Source organism: Panthera tigris, chromosome B3 (assembly GCF_018350195.1).
Source record: "Panthera tigris isolate Pti1 chromosome B3, P.tigris_Pti1_mat1.1, whole genome shotgun sequence".
NCBI classification, from domain to species: domain Eukaryota; kingdom Metazoa; phylum Chordata; class Mammalia; order Carnivora; family Felidae; genus Panthera; species Panthera tigris.
The window spans coordinates 119749632-119768093 of record NC_056665.1 but is presented as its reverse complement, the minus strand read 5'-3'; the positions used below and the strand labels follow the sequence as shown (position 1 = coordinate 119768093).

General features: G+C 48.4%; 1 long non-coding RNA gene across 1 annotated transcript; it reads right to left on the bottom strand.

Moving 5' to 3' along the window:
* Window positions 1–1993: 1993 nt before the first annotated feature.
* Window positions 1994–4412, bottom strand: LOC122239284. The gene is made up of 2 exons (XR_006218233.1): window positions 4340–4412; window positions 1994–2193 (listed from the first exon to the last, which is right to left on the bottom strand). It is a non-coding gene; the product is annotated as an uncharacterized LOC122239284 (long non-coding RNA).
* Window positions 4413–18462: the final 14050 nt, after the last annotated feature.

Sequence of the window (18462 nt, the reverse complement as noted above, 5' to 3'; positions counted from 1 at the left end):
ACAACCTATAGATTGACATTTTAAAAATTAAAAAAAAATTTTTTTAATTTTATTTTTGAGAATGCATGCACACACACACACACACACACACACACACACACAGAGGCATGAGTGGGGGAGAGGCAGACAGGGAGACAGAATCCGAAGCAGGCTCCAGGCACAGAGCCCGACGTGGGGCTCGAACTCAGGGACCATGAGATCATGACCTGAGCCAAAGTCAGATGCTTAACTGACTGAGTCACCCAGGCGCCCAGATTTACATATTTTTTGACTTCATGAAATTGATAGCAGTCAGTATATACATATTGGCGGCCCTTTTAAAAAAATTCAACAACAACAGCAACAAAAATATGCGTGGCCATATATGTATGGCATTCTTTCGCCCAGCGTCTCTCACTCGCTCCAAGGCCAGTTCCCCTGCACCTACACAGGGGTCAGGGGATGGGCCCAGTGAGGGCTGGCTGGGCAGGAGCAGTGTGCTCTGAGGTCCACCGGCCCGTCTGCTAGGTCTTTCACAGCCCTGAAATCTTGGGGGAAGGGAGTTGTGGAGTTTTCTAGCTAAAAAAGCCTCCGTTCAGGGAGCAGGTGCTCAGAGTTCGTTGAATTTCATCAAAATGAGTCACACTGAAGGTGTGAAGGAGTGAGGTTTAAGGAGCTATCGCTTCCTGCTTCCACACCGCGCTTCATCACTTGCCCCAGACGGAGACACCGTGGTGGTGGGAGTCCGGGCAGGAGCCAGGGACATGTCTGTTCCCTCCGCATGCAAAGCCTTTACACCATTTCTTTGTCTTCGGGTGTGGTCACTCTCTCCGAAGAAAATCATCGCCTCCTTGCTCTGCAACCCCCTTGATCATTGTTAAACCGGCTTCACACCTGAGAAACCCACTGAAAGTGCAGTGGTGCTTGAATTGAGTCTTAAGGAAGACACAGGTGTTCCCCAGGTGAAGCGGGCGGGGGCCGGAAACTGCACCAGCTGGATTTATAAGCCACACTTTCATAATTCACAGCGCTAGATGGGACACCACTGATCCCCTGAGGGAATTCTCTTGGCATGTGCTTTGGAGTGAGACAAATCTAGTTTTGAATCGGCTTCATCACTTCCTACTTGGGTGTCCTTGAGCAAGTCACAGACCCTGGTTATTCTAGGGTACAGTCAAGGTGGTAGCGTTGGGCCCGTTGCGGAGGAAGCGCCACCGTTCAGCCTGGCCGGCGTGTAGGACGAGCCGGCAGAGCCGGAGGGGACCCGGAGGCCTGGCTTCAAGGAGGGAGCCTCGAATGCCGCACCAGGATTAAGTAAGGGTTAAATCATGCAATGCTATGACATACGATCCGTTGTAACCGATCTCACAAGGGTGATGGTAAAAAGCAACAAAATGAATTTGAGTGAAGTCTTTGTCAACTGGAAATGTACGTCACTGGCATCGTTCTCGTGTATCTCGCTGACCGTGAAGGGCTCTCAGGTGCAGCCTGGAGGGTTTCCCACATGCCTCTTCATCCTGGTCATGCCCAAGCAACACTCCCAGTGAGCAGCACTCTCAGCTCCACTGTGGTCACACTCGCAGCTCAAAGGGTGTTTCTTTTTTTTTTTTTATTTTTTCTTTTTAGCATTTATTTTTGAGAGACAGAGACAGAGCGTGAGCAGGGGAGGGGCAGAGAGAGAGAGGGAGACACAGAATGAGAAGCCGGCTCCAGGCTCCGAGCTGTCCGAACAGAGCCCGACGCGAGGCTTGAACCCACAAATCGGGAGATCATGACCTGAGCCCAAGTCGGACGCTTAACCACTGAGCCACCCAAGTACCCCTCAAAGGTGTTTCTTAACCTCTTTCCGGCACGCCTAAGAACAGCCACGCTGGGGTGGGGTGCAGAAGATAGACCAGTAGGAGGAAAGGTAAGATGGCCTTCGTCCCGGAAGGTGGGGACATCCCGGTGCTGAGTAGGGAGACAGTGGTCAGAGGCCAAATCTCCCCCGACCTCAGTGCACCCAGACACTCACCTGCTCGGTCCGTGTTGACCACTGAGCCAGAGCGTTTTGCTCATGCCTCTGCCACAGTGGATGGTCCATCTGGCTTCCGTGCTAGTGTTGGGAGACAGCATGCACGACATGTGGGTTGCACACTGAATCCTGCCCCCGTCCCCAGCCAGTTCATCACGGTGGGCAAGCGATGTCAACATTCTGCGTCTCAGTGGCCTTGCCTGGAAGTGAAAATAATCTTATTTACTAATCCTTAGTTCATTAAGAGACTTAAATGAGATAAACAAGCACTTCCTACAGCTAAGCTCGAATTACTGTTACTAATAATAATTGTTTCCCTTTATATCTCTTCCACTGGATTCCTTAGGGGACCAGAATTCTATCATATTCCACATCCTATGATAAGCACATGGACAGTGCCTGGGGTTCATGATACTTTTTGGAGGCCATGAAAATATTTTAATTTCTTTGAAGATCCGAAGGAAAACTGAACATAACCCAGCCTGGGTTATAGTTGTCTTTATATCAATACACTTGTAAAAATATAATTAAAAAATTTTTTTTAATCTTTATTTATTTTTGAGAGAGAGAGAGAGAGAGACCGAGCGCACGTAGGAGAGGAACAGAGAGAGAGGGACACACAGAATCCGAAACAGGCTCCAGGCTCCAAGCTGTCAGCACAGAGCCCGATGCGGGGTTCGAACTCATGAACCGTGAGATCATGACCTGAGCTGAAGTTGGATGCTTAACTGACTGAGCCACCCAGGCGCCCCTAAATTTTGAATCTATATTTGTAATGGGAGAAGGAACCACAAAGGCAAAATGCTTCGGGCCCTGCTGAGTCTCCACGCGGCCCTGAGCACAGGGGCTGGAAGTGAGGCAGATCCGGTGTGAGTTTCAGCCGCACCACTCGGCTAAGATCTTGGCCTAGAGAACGGTACTTCATTTCCCTGAGCCTGACTTCTCCATCTGAAGAAAGGGCTATCTGATAAATCCTACCTCCTAGGTCATTGAATTCCACCCTCCCCTCCCTGTTTTTAATCACTCACTACATCTCTAATTAGGTATTCAATGCCTGTCTTTTCCCACTAAGCTGTCCGTTCCACAAGGGCAGGAATTGTATCTAACTTCGAGGTTCCTACACATAACCTCAACGATGTTTTAACTGTGTGCGCTCCGTTGTTCTAAATGCTTTCAGTGTGCGACATCAGTTATGAAGGGTGTGAAGGGTGTTAGCCCCATTTCACAGATGAAGAAACTAAGGCAAAGTGGTTACGTGAGTGGCCCCAAATCACACAGTAGGAAGTGTGTGCGTATGTTGTGGGGGGAGGTGTCAGGATTTGTACACCAGGCCCCGAGGAAGACGCCCTTCACTGTGGTTCTGATAAACCGAAATGAAGATTTATGTCTGAGTAGGTGGCTGTGAAATTGAGGAGGCGAGGGTCACTAGGGAGAAGCCTTCCCAGCAGACAAACATTTCCCATTCGTGAAGGGGGGAAAGTTAAGGTGGATTATCTGACCACATCAAGCACAACAGTGATTCTCCCCTACAACTGATGAAAGGCTCAGTCACCCTGGGAAGTCCGGTCAAGTCAGCTCCGTTCTCTCTAAAGTAGGGAAAATAACAAGCCCAGAGAGGGCTCCCCAGAGTTCAAGCTTTGTCCAGCCTCTTGCCGAATGGAACAGATGCCTCTCAACTCCCTGCCTGCTTGCTCTGTGCAGCTCTCACGCATACAGAGGAATCAGGTTTTTATAACAATGTTTATATTATCCTCATAATGATTACTTTTATTTTTATTATATTTATCTTTTCTGATGACAAAATAAAAAACATCTTCATCTCAGAAAAATTGGAAAATTCTAATTCATAGGCACACAAAATAAGTGAAAGGCACTGATCACCTCACAACACAGGAATAATCTTATTTCATATTTTGACCTATTTGGGGCACCTGGGTGGCTCAGTCGGCTAAGAGTCTGACTCTTGGTTTTGGCTCAGGTCACGATCTCACAGTTCGTGAGATCGAGCCCCATGTTGGGCTCTGTGCAGACAACGTGGAGCCTGCTTGGGATTCTCTCTCTCCCCTCTCTCTCTCTCTCTGACCCTCTTGCGCTCACACTCTCTCTCTCTTTCTCTCAAAATAAATAAACACTAAAAAAATATTTCGATATATTTCTTCCTGGTCTTTTTTTCATTGTGTATGAATGCATATTTCCCCCTTCAATATTGATATCATATATAATGCATGTTTTGTAAACATTTTGGTAAAAGCTTTAAGAAAAATAATCAATAAAATAATGACAAGTATTGTTACTATAATTAAAACATGTGAAATAAAATGTAAATTTGGGGTTAGCATTCCTTACTTCCTTCTAGATATCCACAGCTGTCGTCATGCACACGAAACAGGCAACAGGTTGTCCAAAGTGAGACCTTTGGCTCTTATTCTGTCTCAGGAATTTACAGACTTGATCTTGGTTGCTGCCACGTGGGAGAAGAATCCCAGAAGTTCCATGGTGTAGCAGACACAAGTTAGCGGCTCAGCACACCCTTTTCCCTTTCCTTCTGCTGCCATAACTCGACTCTATTTCCCAGCCTCTCCATGATTAGTGTGACCACGGGACCGAATTCTGGCCAATGAAATGCAGGTGGAAAGGTGTATTAAGTATCTATTGCCGTGTAACAAATGATCCCAAAGGTTAACAGTTTAAAACCACGAACAATTATTATCTCACACAGCTTCTGAGAGTCGGGAACCCAGGAGGGGCTTCCCTAGACGGTTCCGGCTCAGGGTCTCTCTCTTACAAGGTTGCAGTCAGTCTATTGCTGGGGCTATAGTCTCTGAATATCTGACTGACCTGGAGATTCTCCAGTGACTGCTGGCAGGGTGCTCTGGTTCGTCACCACTTGGGCTCCTTCACAGGCCTGCTGAAGACATGGCTTCCCTCAGACTGAAGGATCAGAGAGACAGACACAGAGAGAGAGAGACAGCACCTAGACGGAAGCTGTGTAGACTTTTTACAACCGAATGGTGAATCTGCCCATTACTTCTACATTCTATTTGTCAGAAGTGAGTAACCAAGTCCAGCCCACGTTCAAAAGGAAGAGAATTAGGCTCTACTTCTTTCTTTGGCGGGGGGGGGGGGGGGGGGGGGGGAGTGGGCAGAGAGAGGAAGACACAGCATCTGAAGCAGGCTCCAGGCTCTGAGCTGTCAGGACAGAGCCTGATGTGGGGCTTGAACCCAAGAACTGTGAGATCATGATCCTGAGCCGAAGGGGGACGCTCAACGGACTGAGCCACCCTGGCGCCCCAAGGCTCTACATATTGATACCAAAGAATCTGTGGATATCTCTCAAAACCACCATAATCTGCTACACATCACTTGTGTCATCAAAACCCCTGTGCGGTGCTCCCCTCTCTCTCTCTTTCCCCATCTGCTGGCTGAATGGGAAGGCCTCTAAAATCCTAGAGGAGGAGAGGGCCACAAAAAAAGAAGGGACCTGGATCCCTAAGTGAGGACACAGAGGAGAGCTCCAGACTCTGCGGCCACAAGGGTTTTAAAAGAGGAGAACTGGGGACGCCCGGGTGGCTCAGTCGGTTAAGCGTCCGACTTCAGCTCAGGTCATGATCTCACGGCTTGTGGGTTTGAGCCCTGCATCAGGCTCTGCACTGACGGTGTGGAGCCTGCTTGGGATTCTCTCTCTCTCTCTCTCTCTCCCTCTCTCTCTCTCTCTGCCCCTGTCCCACTAGCCTTCTCTCTCTCCCAAAACAAATAAATAAACATTAAAAAAAAATATGAAAGAGGAAAATTGAACTCTTCCTAAATTTAGCCATTGAGATGTGGACATAACCTGTTTGAGCACCTAAGTAGCACCTAATGTAGGAGATTTGTTTTGTTTCCTTAGGCTTTGCCTGTAGGTGTATGTTCAACGAGATAACGGTCTTCTTTCAAAAAAATAGAATCACCTTGGAGAAATGATCCCTTTCACTGTGCAGAGAGCCCTGATCCCAGAGAGTAGTAATTGCATCCTTTGTGGCTTGGAGAGAGACAGTAAGAGACCCAAGGCACAGAAACCCAGAGGACAGTCGGGTACCAGAGCAGGTGCAGAGAAACGAAGAGAAAGACACTTTAGGAGGTCTGCAGTGAGTACAGCGAAACCCTAATAGGAATGTGAGTGTCTGAGCACAGCGTTACCACGGAGCACGTCCCCATCCTCCTAAAATACATAAAAAAGAAGGCAGGAGAGACAGATCAAGAGCAAAGGGAAGTGATTTGTCCACATCCTCATTTGAGAGAACGTATGCTATGGAAATAAATACACGAATACACAAAGGCACGTTTATATGAGGTTGTTCACTGTGGCCAGGTTTATAATAGCAGGTGAGGGACGGCGGTAGGGGGGCTGGGGACTTAAATACCCATCAGTAGGGGAATGGCTGAAGAGAGGACGTACCGTGGTGCGTTGTGCGGGTTCATTCTAGCAGGCCTGGATTTGGCACGAGCTGATTTACCGAAAGAAAAGATGTTCATACGTAGTGCAGACCCCTGGTCAAGGCATCACGGGCGCTGATCAATAGTGTAATTTTATTACCATGGGCCCGAGGAGTTTCGGGATGGTTTTTATCAGCTTGTCAGCTGTGCTTGTTTTTATTTTTACTTTTTTCGGCATTATTTACTGATAACAGTGAAATCAATGATCAGTACCTGGTGTTGGAGAGACCCCTGGAGGTCTCTGCAGCTGGGGCTGGTAACACAGAAAGAAATATGTCCGTATGGCTGGCAGAGAATGAGAAGCCCATGTGGAAACGCCAGGTGGGGCTTCCTAGTTCTAAGGTGTTCTGTGACACATCTGTGACCCAAAAGAGAAGGAGCATCCGTGTGGCTCTTACAGGGGAGGGCAATTGATGCGCATACCTGGCCTGTCTGGGGACTCCTGAGGTTTTGCTTTACTGCTTGCAAGGATTTTCCTGCAATAAACTGCTGATTTGCAAGCATCGTCAGTTGGGTTCTTGTGAATCTTCTTTGCAATCAAACTCCACCCGAGGGTCACTGGTAGTGCCCATAGGACGTGACGGTAAACAGCCACGGTTTCCAAGAAAGGGTTAGATCTACGGCCTGGAGAGAGGCCCGTAACATAAAGTGAAATAAGCAAGTTGCAAACTAATATAGGATGTAAAACGTGACTTCATTTTTATTTTTTTAATGTGTGATGTTGTAGCTAGCTACATACCGAAACACGTAGAAATTGAGGGGGAAAAATCAGGAAGCATGCGCACCAGATAATAAACAATGGCTGGGCACCTGGGTGGCTCTGTTGGTTGAGTGTCTGACTCTTGGTTTCAGCTCAGGTCATGATCCCAGGGTCATGGGATTGAGCCCTGCGTCGGGCTCCATGCTGAATATGGAGCCTGCTTGAAATTCTCTCTCTCTCTCCCTCTGCTCCTCTCCCCTGCTCACTCTCTCTCTCTCTCTCTCTCTCTCTCTCTCTCTAAAATAATACATTAATTTATTAAACAATGGTTCCTTATTGGGGATGTGTAGAGTGGGGGAATGAAATGAGCCGTAATGTCTACTTCTTACTTTATGTGATTTTCTTTAAAGGTAGAATTATACATTTTTTAAAATTAATAGACCTTTAAAAAAAACTTTCAAGTATGCAGAAAAGTCGAGCAGAAGGTACAGACTATATTCCCTCTTCCCCCCACGCCATACCTCCTCCCCAACAGTTTCCACCATTATTAATCTCTCGCATTAGTTTAGTGCATCTATTACAATTGATAAACCAACCTTATTATTATTATTATTTTTAACGTTTATTTATTTTTGAGACAGAGAGAGACAGAGCATGAACGGGGGAGGAGCAGAGAGAGAGGGAGACACAGAATCGGAAGCAGGCTCCAGGCTCCGGGCCATCAGCCCAGAGCCCGATGCAGGGCTCGAACTCACGGACTGTGAGATCGTGACCTGAGCTGAAGTCAGACACTTAACCGACTGAACCACCCAGGCGCCCCCCAACCTTATTATTAATTAAAGTCTGTCACTTACATGAGAGTTCGCCCTGTGTTATACAGAGCTATGGGTTTTGACAAATGTGCAATGTTATCTATGCACCGTTTTCCACCATTTCAGCATCATGAGGATAGTTCCCCACCCTAATAACCCCCTGTGCCCCCACCTCTTCATCCCTCCCTCCCCCCTCCCCTCCCCCCACCCAGGCAACCACTAATTCTTTACTTTTCCTATACTTTTGCCTTTTCCAGAATGTCATATAACGGAAACAACATGCGACCCAGCCCTTGCACACTGGCTTCTTTCACTCAGTGACATGCATTCAAAGTTCCTCCAGGTCTTTTCATGGCTTCACAGCTCATTGCTTTGTGTTGTGAGAAAATATCCCATCATCCGGATGGACCACAATTTGCTTATCCATTTACCCGTTGGAGGACATCTTGGTTACTTTCCATTTTCGGCAGTCGTGAAGAAAGCCGCTATAAACTTTGGGGTGGACATAAGTTTTCAACTCGTTTGGGTAGATATTAAGGAGTGCAGTTGCTGGGTTGTGGGGTATGTTCAGCTTTGTAAGAAACCGTCAAACTCTCTTCCAGAGACTCACCGGTCTGCACTCCCACCAGCAGTGAATGACAGTTCTTGCTCCATATCGCCGTCAGGATTTGGTGGGATCAGTATTTTGGATTTCGGCATCTAATAGACGTGTAGTGGTATCTCAGTGTTTTAAACTGGGATTCCCCAGTGACATACGATGTTGGCATCTTCTATGGTTGTTTGCTATCTGTATATCTTCTTGGATGAGGTGTCAGTTCAAATCTTTTGTCCCTTTAAAAAAAATGTTTTTAATGTTTTATTTATCCTTGAGAGAGAGAGAGAGAGAGAGAGAGGGGGCATGAGCAGGGGAGAGGCAGAGCAAGAGAGGGACGCAGGATCCAAAATAGGCTCCAGGCTCCGAGATGTCAGCACAGAGCCCGAAGTGGGGCTTGAACTCACAAGCAGGGAGATCATGACCTGAGCTGAAGTCGGACGCTCAACCGACTGAGCCACCCAGATTCCCCTTGTCCATTTTTAAAATAGTTTTTGTGTGTGTGTTATAGTTGAGTTTTGAGAGTTCTTTGTACATTTTGGATACAAGTCCTTTTTCAGGTATGTGTTTTGCAAATATTTTCTCCCAGTTTGTGGCTTGTCTTTTTGTTCTCTTCAATTATAGATTCTTTAAACACTTTTTTGTGTGTTTTCCAAGTAAATGTTTAAATAAAGAAGATGAAGGTGAACGGGAATGACTTTAGCCCCCTGGAGTTCTAGGAGTTCTAGTACTAATTCCTAGAGAGGAGGAATTGGCCACAAAGTGAAATCCACACCTATGTATTATACAGGAAAGCTTGGTGTGCGAGCATAATTCGTTCCGGAAGCATGCTTGTAATCCAAAGCACTTGTATATCAAAGCATATTTCCCCATAGGAAATAATGGAAACTCAGATGATTCATTCCAAAACCCCAAAACGTTCACATAAAAATGATTATAATACTGTGATATAATACAAAATAATCAAGAAAATACAAAATATACATTAACCTGCACTTACCTTTGAAAACCTTCGTGGCTGGTGCGAGGGAGACGAGAGAGGAGGGTTTTTGTGTAGGACGACTTTCACTATCCCTAACAGAATCACAGCTATCTATTGGCTCAACAGAATCTTCCGCATGGGACCATTTAAAAAAAATTTTTTTTTAAGGTTTATCCATTTCTCAGAGACAGAGAGACAGAGCGTGAGCAGGGGAGAGGCAGAGAGAGAGGGAGACACAGAATCTGAAACAGGCTCCAGGCTCTGAGCTGTCCGCACAGAACCCGATGCGGGGCTTGAACTCTCGGACCGCGAGATCATGACCTGAGCCGAAGTCGGACGCTTAGCCCACTGAGCCACCCAGGTGCGCCTGCATGGGACCGTTTTTACGCTCACATGGATAGTGATTACAGTACAGTATAAATAAACTCTTGTATACTGTATCCGATGTAACTGGCAGTAAGGCAGCAAAGGGTCTAGATCTGCAAGCAACTTGACCTAGAATGAAGCAGGGCTTTCCTAAGCTCACTCTTGTATGGAAAAGCAAAGGACTGTCCCTGGGTGCTTTGAAGTGACTAAAAATACACTAGTGCCAGTTGTGGGCACCTTCCAACGTTCTGAAAAGTCACTGATTTCTGCCAAACACCGTGGCCTGAGACCGAGCATCCGAGCATGGGAGGCCATCACCCACAATCTCTCAGAGAGAGAGAGAGGGAGAGAGAAGAACCATTGGCTCAGTTGTGATCATGTGACATTCGGCATCTTGTACTGCTCGCATCGCAAGGCATCACTCGTTTCTCAAGTTGAAATTTGTTAGAAATGTTTCCTCGTCTTGCGGAGCACTCACAGAACAAGTGACTCATAATCCAAGGTCTTGCCATACTTGTAAACAGTTTTCGTACCAATGTAACTCAATTATTAAATCCCATGAATTGTTTATGATGAAAGAAAACCCCATTTTTGTAAGGCCTAGTGAAAGGACAGCAGTCCAGTATGGAGCAGGGGTAGAAACTGTGGACTCCAGGGGACCCGCGTGGGCCATCTGCTCCTCGGTGGGGAGCCCAGTCAGTGATGGAGGCCAACCGCAGGGGGCTGCGGGACCCCCATCTACCTGATGCAGAGTGGGGTACCTGACCGGCGCCGCAGATCTGTGCCCCCAGAAAGTGAACGTTTTACGAGACCTTATTTCATGAGACCCACAGCGGTGACCTTGGACTCACCCCCTCCCCCCTTCCCTTTCTAATGAGGGAAGGGAAGTCTCTAGAGCACGGGCCAGGAGCTGCTTCAGAAATGCAAAGGTTCAGCTACTTGAAGGGAATGCGTTTGAGGGAAGTCTCTCCTGTGCCTTCAAAGAGGAGCAGAGCTTTTTCAGAAACCCTGTATAAAGGCGGAGTTCAGAAGCTCTGGTCCCTGGGCCCTGAGGAGGCTTCTTCCCAGGCGGTGTTATGCAAATCCGGCTTAATGGAAGGGTGGACTGAGTCTTTATTTCAAGCAAAGAAAGCAGAGGAAGGAGAATAATAATACCCTTCATATTTGGGCTATAAATACCACAGTACTAAGGCTGGAAGGGAAGGATGTAGGGCCTGCAGGGAGCTTGAATCTGCTGTATTTGTCAGGGTTCGTCGGGGTTTCTTCTCACGGGGAAGAACCATGGAAGCTGGAATTGAGTGCAGTTAATGGGCACCAATTAGAAAAGCCTCCAAGAGGCGCCTGGGTGGCTCAGTCGGTTAAGCGTCCGACTTCAGCTCAGGTCACGATCTCGCGGCCGGTGAATTCGAGCCCCGCGTCGGGCTCTGGGCTGATGGCTCGGAGCCTGGAGCCTGCTTCCGGTTCTGTGTCTCCTTCTCTCTCTGCCCCTCCCCCGTTCATGCTCTGTCTCTCTCTGTCTCAAAAATAAATAAATGTTAAAAAAAATTAAAAAAAAAAAAGAAAAAAGAAAAGCCTCCAAGGACACAGCCACCACCGCAGGGCAGCCCATTGGCCACCTAAGAGAGGCAATGACAAGATGGCTGAGAAGAAGGCTGCCTGGGTGGCTCAGTCAGTTAAGCGTCAGACTTCGGCTCAGGTCAAGATCTCAGGGTTCATGAGTTTGATCTCTGAGTCAGGCTCTGTGCTGACAGCTCGGAGCCTGGAGCCTGTTTCGGATTCTGTGTCTCCCTCTCTCTCTGCCCCTGTGCTGCTCGTGCTCTGTCTCTCTCTCTCTCTCTCTCAAAAATAAATAAGCATTAAAAAATTTAAAAAAGAATAAAACATTTTTAAAAATTAAAAAAAAAAAAAGATGGCTGAGAAGAAAGTGCTCATGGACCCTCAGCTTGAGGGTCAGGGTAGCTGTCAGAGATCAAAATACTGACCTGAGAGCTACTTTGGGGGAGGAAAATGATAAGATGGCCATTGAACCTTGGTGTATGCCCAGCCAAAATGGGGTTTTATTTTCCCTCAGGAGGAAAGGGCGCAGCTCGAGGGTCATCCAGACTGAGATGGACTCTCTCTACCTGTTATTCTGTCTCCCCAAGGAACAGGGGCCTCTTTACAGGCCGGGCTTTTGGGTGAGGTCTATATTTGTCTTCCAGCCTGGCTCGGTAAACGTTACTTGGATTGAACCCCGTGGTGCTAACTGCCTCAGTTTCCTCATCAATAAAACGGGACTTAAAGCTGTAACACCCACGAGAGCACGTATCTCTCCTTTCGTCCACTGGTGAACATGCCATCTGCTACAAGGGTGGAGAGATGTCTATGTATTTATTTATTTTTATCTTTTTTTTTTTGAGAGAGAGAGCATGGAGGGCGAGGGGGCAGAGGGAGAAGGAGAGAGAATCTTAAGCAGGCTCCACACTCAGCGCGGAGCCTGACGCAGGACTCGATCCCACGACCCTGGGATCATGACCTGAGCTGAAATCAAGAGTCGGACACTCAACCAACTGAGCTGCCCAGGCATCCCAGCAATGTCTTTTCTACAGCCAAGTCACACGAGTCTGTGAGCCTTTATAATCATTACCTGAGCTTTAACTCAAAAAAACAAAAAAACAAAAACAAAAACAAAAACAAAAACTGTACCGGGATATGAAAATTAAAGTTTTGACTGAAACACCAAAGCACAAGAGACGTGAAGCCACATCGCCACATCAGCATGTTCAGGCTTTAGAAGTTTTCAAGAGTGGGTTCCGTGATGACTGAACCCTTCTCCAGCTGGAGGGCATGAAAAGGGTTCCAGATGTGGAGAGCTGGGGAGAGCATTTACGGCACCATTTCTTTGGCTAGAGGTGTTGGGGTGTGAAGTTCCTCGCCCTCTGCCAGGCAGGAAGGAGGGGACGCTGCCCCGTTCCCTAGGACCAAGTGAGGGGAAGCCGCCATGGGACCCCATGAAGAAGGGGCCGTGCTAGGCCAGGTCTATATGCCCTGAGCGTCTCTGGGGCAGGGCATGACCGGGAGCTTCCCAAGACCGGTGTGGGCTGCTGTAGCTTGCCTGGGTCTGCCAGGTAAGGCCATCTAGAAAACGCTGGGATGTACCAGAAAGAAGCTAGAGGTAAGAGAGTCTTCTGGGCCTGAGGAGAGTGCTTCCTACAGAAACATCTGTCCAGGTGGATGGTCATGCGGGGGAGAGGTCCCTGGAGACAGACACCTCAGAAGGACCCAGAAAAGAACTAACGTAAGAATCAGCTTTAAAATTTGCTAGGACTGGCATGCCCAAAGCCAGCTTAGAACTCTAACGGCCCAAGGGCATTAGGCCATTCCCACCCCCTTCAGCACTGCTCCTAACCTCCTGTTCCATCCCCAGGAGGGGCCAGAGACTGGCCAGTCAGCTCAGGGTAGAGGAAGAGAGAAGAGACACCCAGTTCTCCCTCTGGCTGCAGGCTGTCAGCCTGTAGCGGGCCTGTGCTGGCGACGGGAGGAGATGTGAACATCAAAACTTCGGGGTTTTGGTTTTATCTTAGACTGGACCTCCTAATTAACAGATGGAGACTTAGAAGGACACAGGGCCATCTCTTACCAGAGAGGGAACAGAAGGGTCCCAGGTCTGCTAGAAGGCAAGGCAAGGTGATCCTCACTGGGTTACATTTCACAGGGACTGTGGGAGATAACACCTAAAATTATATTTTAATTTATTAAATGCACATGGGCTGTGCATTCAAGATAACCAGCACCCGGGCTCCTGGGTGGCTGAGCGTCCGACTTCGGCTCAGGTCATGATCTCGCGGTTCATGGGTTCGAGCCCCACGTCGGGCTGACGGCTCGGAGCCTGGAGCCTGCTTCAGACTCTGTGTCTCCCTCTCTCTCTGCCCCTCCCCAGCTGGCGCTCTGTCTCTCTCTCAAAAACAAATAAACATGAAAAACAACAACCACAAAACAGCCAACACCTTACGCACCGTGGAAACCTCTAGCTCCACCGGGTGATATGGTGGCAGAGCATATGTTGACCCGGTTCTAGAGGCAGACCAGTTTGTGCCGCGTCCGTACCCACTCAAGACTGGCAGCTTTCCGAGTCACTGAGAAATGCGTTGGAGCAAATATTCCTAAGTGAGATATAGAGGTTTCCTCCAAGATCCAAAGAGGTTCCCTAGGTCCGGGGCCTCTTTCTCAGTGGTGGGGTGCAAGGTGCAGTTACCTGTCCTTTGTCTGGAAGGGGCTGCTTTGGAATGCCCCAGAGCACAGGACCCCAACAAACTCCACCCATGCGGCAGGCACCTGAACCCTCATGGTGTTTTTCTGGTGCTCATGCGCCTCCCTAGGGCATCCAGAGCTCGGGCCACTTCCTGCCCTGCAGGTCTTATGAGCCTCACGCCATCAGTATCATGTGAGCAGTTGGGTTCTATGGGGAGGCAGAAAGATCAAAGCTCTTGAAGATCATCTTCTGAAGGGGAGCTGGAGAGTTGATACGCCCCCTGGCCAGACAGCGAATGCTCTCTCTGCCTCCCTCGTGGTAAAAGTGAGCTGCTTTTGATTCTCTTTAGCGATGGGAATTCAGAAGAATGCATCTACCAGTTACTAGCTGCTTACCAAACGCCAGGGGGCTGTGTCATCTACTCTAACAATGCTAACACATCAAACGTGGCACGGAGTATCAGTTAAGTTTGCAGTAGCCCCCCACTGTCCCCCACAATCTGTCTGGTCTTCACAGGGACCAGAGAAATGAGTAAATCCCACAGGAATAGGCTAGGGGCCTCGGCCACCACCTTTCGCCCTTTACGTCTTCAAAGATGGCGCGATTCCCTCCAGTGGCTCCTAGGACATAGTGTCATTTCTGATTCACTAATTTGGGGGGGGGGGTGGGGGTGGGACAGTTTCAGTCACTTTCACTCAGCTTTTCCTATCAAAATGCTCTTATCCAGCAGACGCTGGGTAAAGAGCTACAGGGAAGGTCTGTGGGCCCACTGAACCCACTGACAGGCAGACCCTGGCCAGAATACCTTCCATCTCCTGGCCTGACTGAACCCATCTCTAGCCAGAGGAGCATCTAGCATTGCAGATGCTCTGGCATCACTGTCACCGCATATCCGGAGTGCTAATGGGGAAATTGGATGCAACGGGCCTCGAAAGACGTGAGAATTCCCCTTTCCCTACTGACTCGTTACCCTTTAGGAGGGTTCCCGAATGTTTTACTGAGTATGGGTTATGGTGATGCAGGTTTCTCCACAAGGAAACACACCTGCCCTTCAGTCAGTGGATTCCAGCTCTGTGAACTGACTGAGATCTAGAAAGTGGATGAGGGGCCTTGCCGTCCATGATGCCAGCTACTAGCCTTCTGGCTTCTACCATTCTGGAACTCCATAATCCCCACGGATGCTAGGGAGCCCCAGTTCTACGGCAGGATCTCGTCCTGTCAACCCTGACCCATTCAGAGCTTCTCCAGGATGCTAGTGGCCTCGTTGCTCAGGTGAACATTCCTCTGGCCCTCCTGAGGAGCATGGTCAGGTGATGGGGCCTCCAGCCTCACATAACAAACCCATTTGAACATGGCCTCCTCCCTGGACCTTCCGAGCCCTTCCTTAATTCTCTGCCAAGGCCATTTCAGCATCTCTACCTCGCTTACTGTGGGTTCAGGCCGTGAGGAAGCTTCAAGGAGCATGACCGGCAGTGTCCTAAGGAAAACTCCGGGTGTCGGTGTCATGGCTTTGAGCCCGGAGTCACAAGCAAGTGCTCCCCCGGACAACGCTCCCCTTTCCAGACCTACACCCAGGGTTGGTCCACCACCCTCAGGGCGCAATCATTCCCATACGCCTCCGCTGGTGCCTGTGAATCCATTATCAGCCAGGTCCTGTAGTTTCTTCCGCAAATAAGTAAGTAATCTCTTTGTGGAGCGGTGACTAGTTCTCCTACTCAGACTGTCCTGATACGGGATCCTGTCTCTCAGCCTGGTGGTATCGACTGTGGCAGAGGGGGATCCTGACGCTAAACATCGTGCTACAGGGTCCCTGCTTCGGGTGCAACCTCACAGGGTCTCCGAGCACAGGGAGGCTGCTCCACTCTAGGAGGGGCTTCAAGGGTCTCGTGTACTCAGATGCACCCATTCCAGATCCTTCTTCCCTTTAGGACACTGACTTTGTTTTTCATTATTTATTTATTTATTTATTTTTAAAAATTTAATGCTTATTTATTTTTGAGAGAGAGAGAGAGACAGACAGAGAGACAGGGTGTGAGAGTGGGGGAAAGGCAGAGAGAGAGAGGGAGACATAGGATCCGAAGCAGGCTTCAGGCTCCGAGCTGTCAGCACAGAGCCCGACGCGGGGCTCACACTTGTGAACCACGAGATCATGACCTAAGCCAAAGTCGGACGCTTAACCGACTGAGCCACCCGGGCGCCCCTGACTTTATTTTATTTTCTTAAGTTTATTTATTTACTTTGAGACAGAGAGAGAGCGTGGGAAGGGCAGAGAGAGAATCCCAAGAAGGCTCTGCACTGTGAACGCAGAGCCCGACTGGGGCGGGGCTTGACCTCAGGAACCATAAGATCATGACCTGAGCCGAAATCAACAGCAGGACACTTAGCCAACTGAGCCACCCAGGCACCCGTCTGCAGGTCACTTCTACAGGTCTTGCTTCATCTTGCAAGACCTTTTGAGGAGCCTCAGGAAACACATCCTAGAACTCTCCGCCTGAAGGATGAGAGGAGAAAGCATCTATCCATTGTCCCCTCCCCCCAACTAGTCAATGGAGACCCTACAGGCATCGACTCCCCTAAGTTTCCACGTTGCATATGTGAGTGCCGAGGGGATCACCAGGGATGTCTCCCAGGACAGGAAGTGGGAAGATATAGGATGTGACCGTCGGGGAGAGGGGGAACCGTCCGTTTGTACCTGTGTGAGGTTGTTCACACCTGTTCAGTCCTGGTCATGCGATAGAACTGGAGTCTGAGGATTTTCTTTATTTATTTTTAAACATTGACTTTTTTTTTTTTTTAATTTTTAAAATGTTTCTTTACTCTTGAGAGAGAGAGAGCAGGGAAGGGGCAGAGAGGGAAGGAGACAGAGGATCCGAAGCCGGCTCTGTGCTGATAGCAGCAAGCCTGATGCGGGGCTCGAACTCACAAACCGCGAGATCATGACTGGAGCTGAAGTTGGACATGTAACCAACTGAGCCAGTCGGGCACCTTGGAGTTTGAGGATTTTAAATGGGGCCCAAAACAGGTGCCCAGTACCATCCACCTGGGTGAATACCGTCCTTCAGAGCAGCAGAGGCTGATACTTAAATGTTAGCTTCACTGCAAGTGGTCCAAAGCATTACTACTCATTTCTTCAGGAATTACCCTCAAAACAGTACAGAAACCAATCAAGAGGGACACCTGGCTGGCATAGTTGGTAGAGCACGTGACTCTTCCTCTCAGGGTCATGAGTTCAAGCCCACATTGGCATAGAGCCTACTTAAAAGAAGAAAGAAAGAAAGAAAGAAAGAAAGAAAGAAAGAAAGAAACTCAGTGTCTTACATATTTAAACTTTTAAGCCAAAACAGTATGCCCAGCTTAATTAACATTGTCATTAACCATAATTTAGCTGCTCCCAAGAAAGATGATTTGCCGGTACGGAGAAGAAGCTCTTGCCAAAATTACAGAAATGTAGCATAAAGGAGTAGGACCGGCATCGATCTCATTACTTCAGGCTTAGTCCCACCTTAGACGCATACGTGTGTGTGTCTGTGTACCTTCGTGTGTATCTGTGTGCTGTGTTTGTCTGTGTCTATGTTGTATCACATATCTGTGAGTATATCTGTGACTTTGTGTGTGTGTGTATGCGTGTGTGTGTGTTGTGCGTGTTGACCATCTGCTCCGTGTCGACCACAGAGAAGGCCCCGAGCGGGGACTCTGTCCTCGCGACGCTTCCGGGGAAAACAGCCTACCTGGCTAGGGAGTGAGGAAGCCGCAAGAACCTCCAACTCTTAAACTCCTCTTGAAGTAGGTGGAGTAATGGCCTCCCAAAGATGGAACCTGTGAATATATTATGTCACACGGCAAGGGGGAATGAAGCTTGCATATGGAACTTAAGTTGCTAATCAGCTGACCTTAAAATAAGATTATCCTTCTTAGCCAGGTGGGCCCAATATAATCACAAGGGTCCTTAAAAAATGAACGGAAGGAGGCAGAAGAGTTGGTGTCAGAGTGATGTGATGTGAGAAAGACTCAAGCAGCCACTGCTGGCTTTAAAGATGGAAGGAGCCACGAACCAAGGAATGTGGGCAGCCTTCATAACTTAGGGCTAGAAAATAGATTTTCCCCTATCAGAGCCTGCCGACACCTCTATTTAACCCAGCGAGACCCATTTCGGACTTCTGATCTCTAGAACTTCAAGATATCAAAATTTGTGTTGCTTTAAGCCACTAAAACTATGGTAATTTGTTACGGTAACAACAGGAAATGAATATGCCTGGGAAAATTGCATTCACGTCTTTCAAATGCTCCACCTTTGCTTTGCTTCTAGTCTTAGC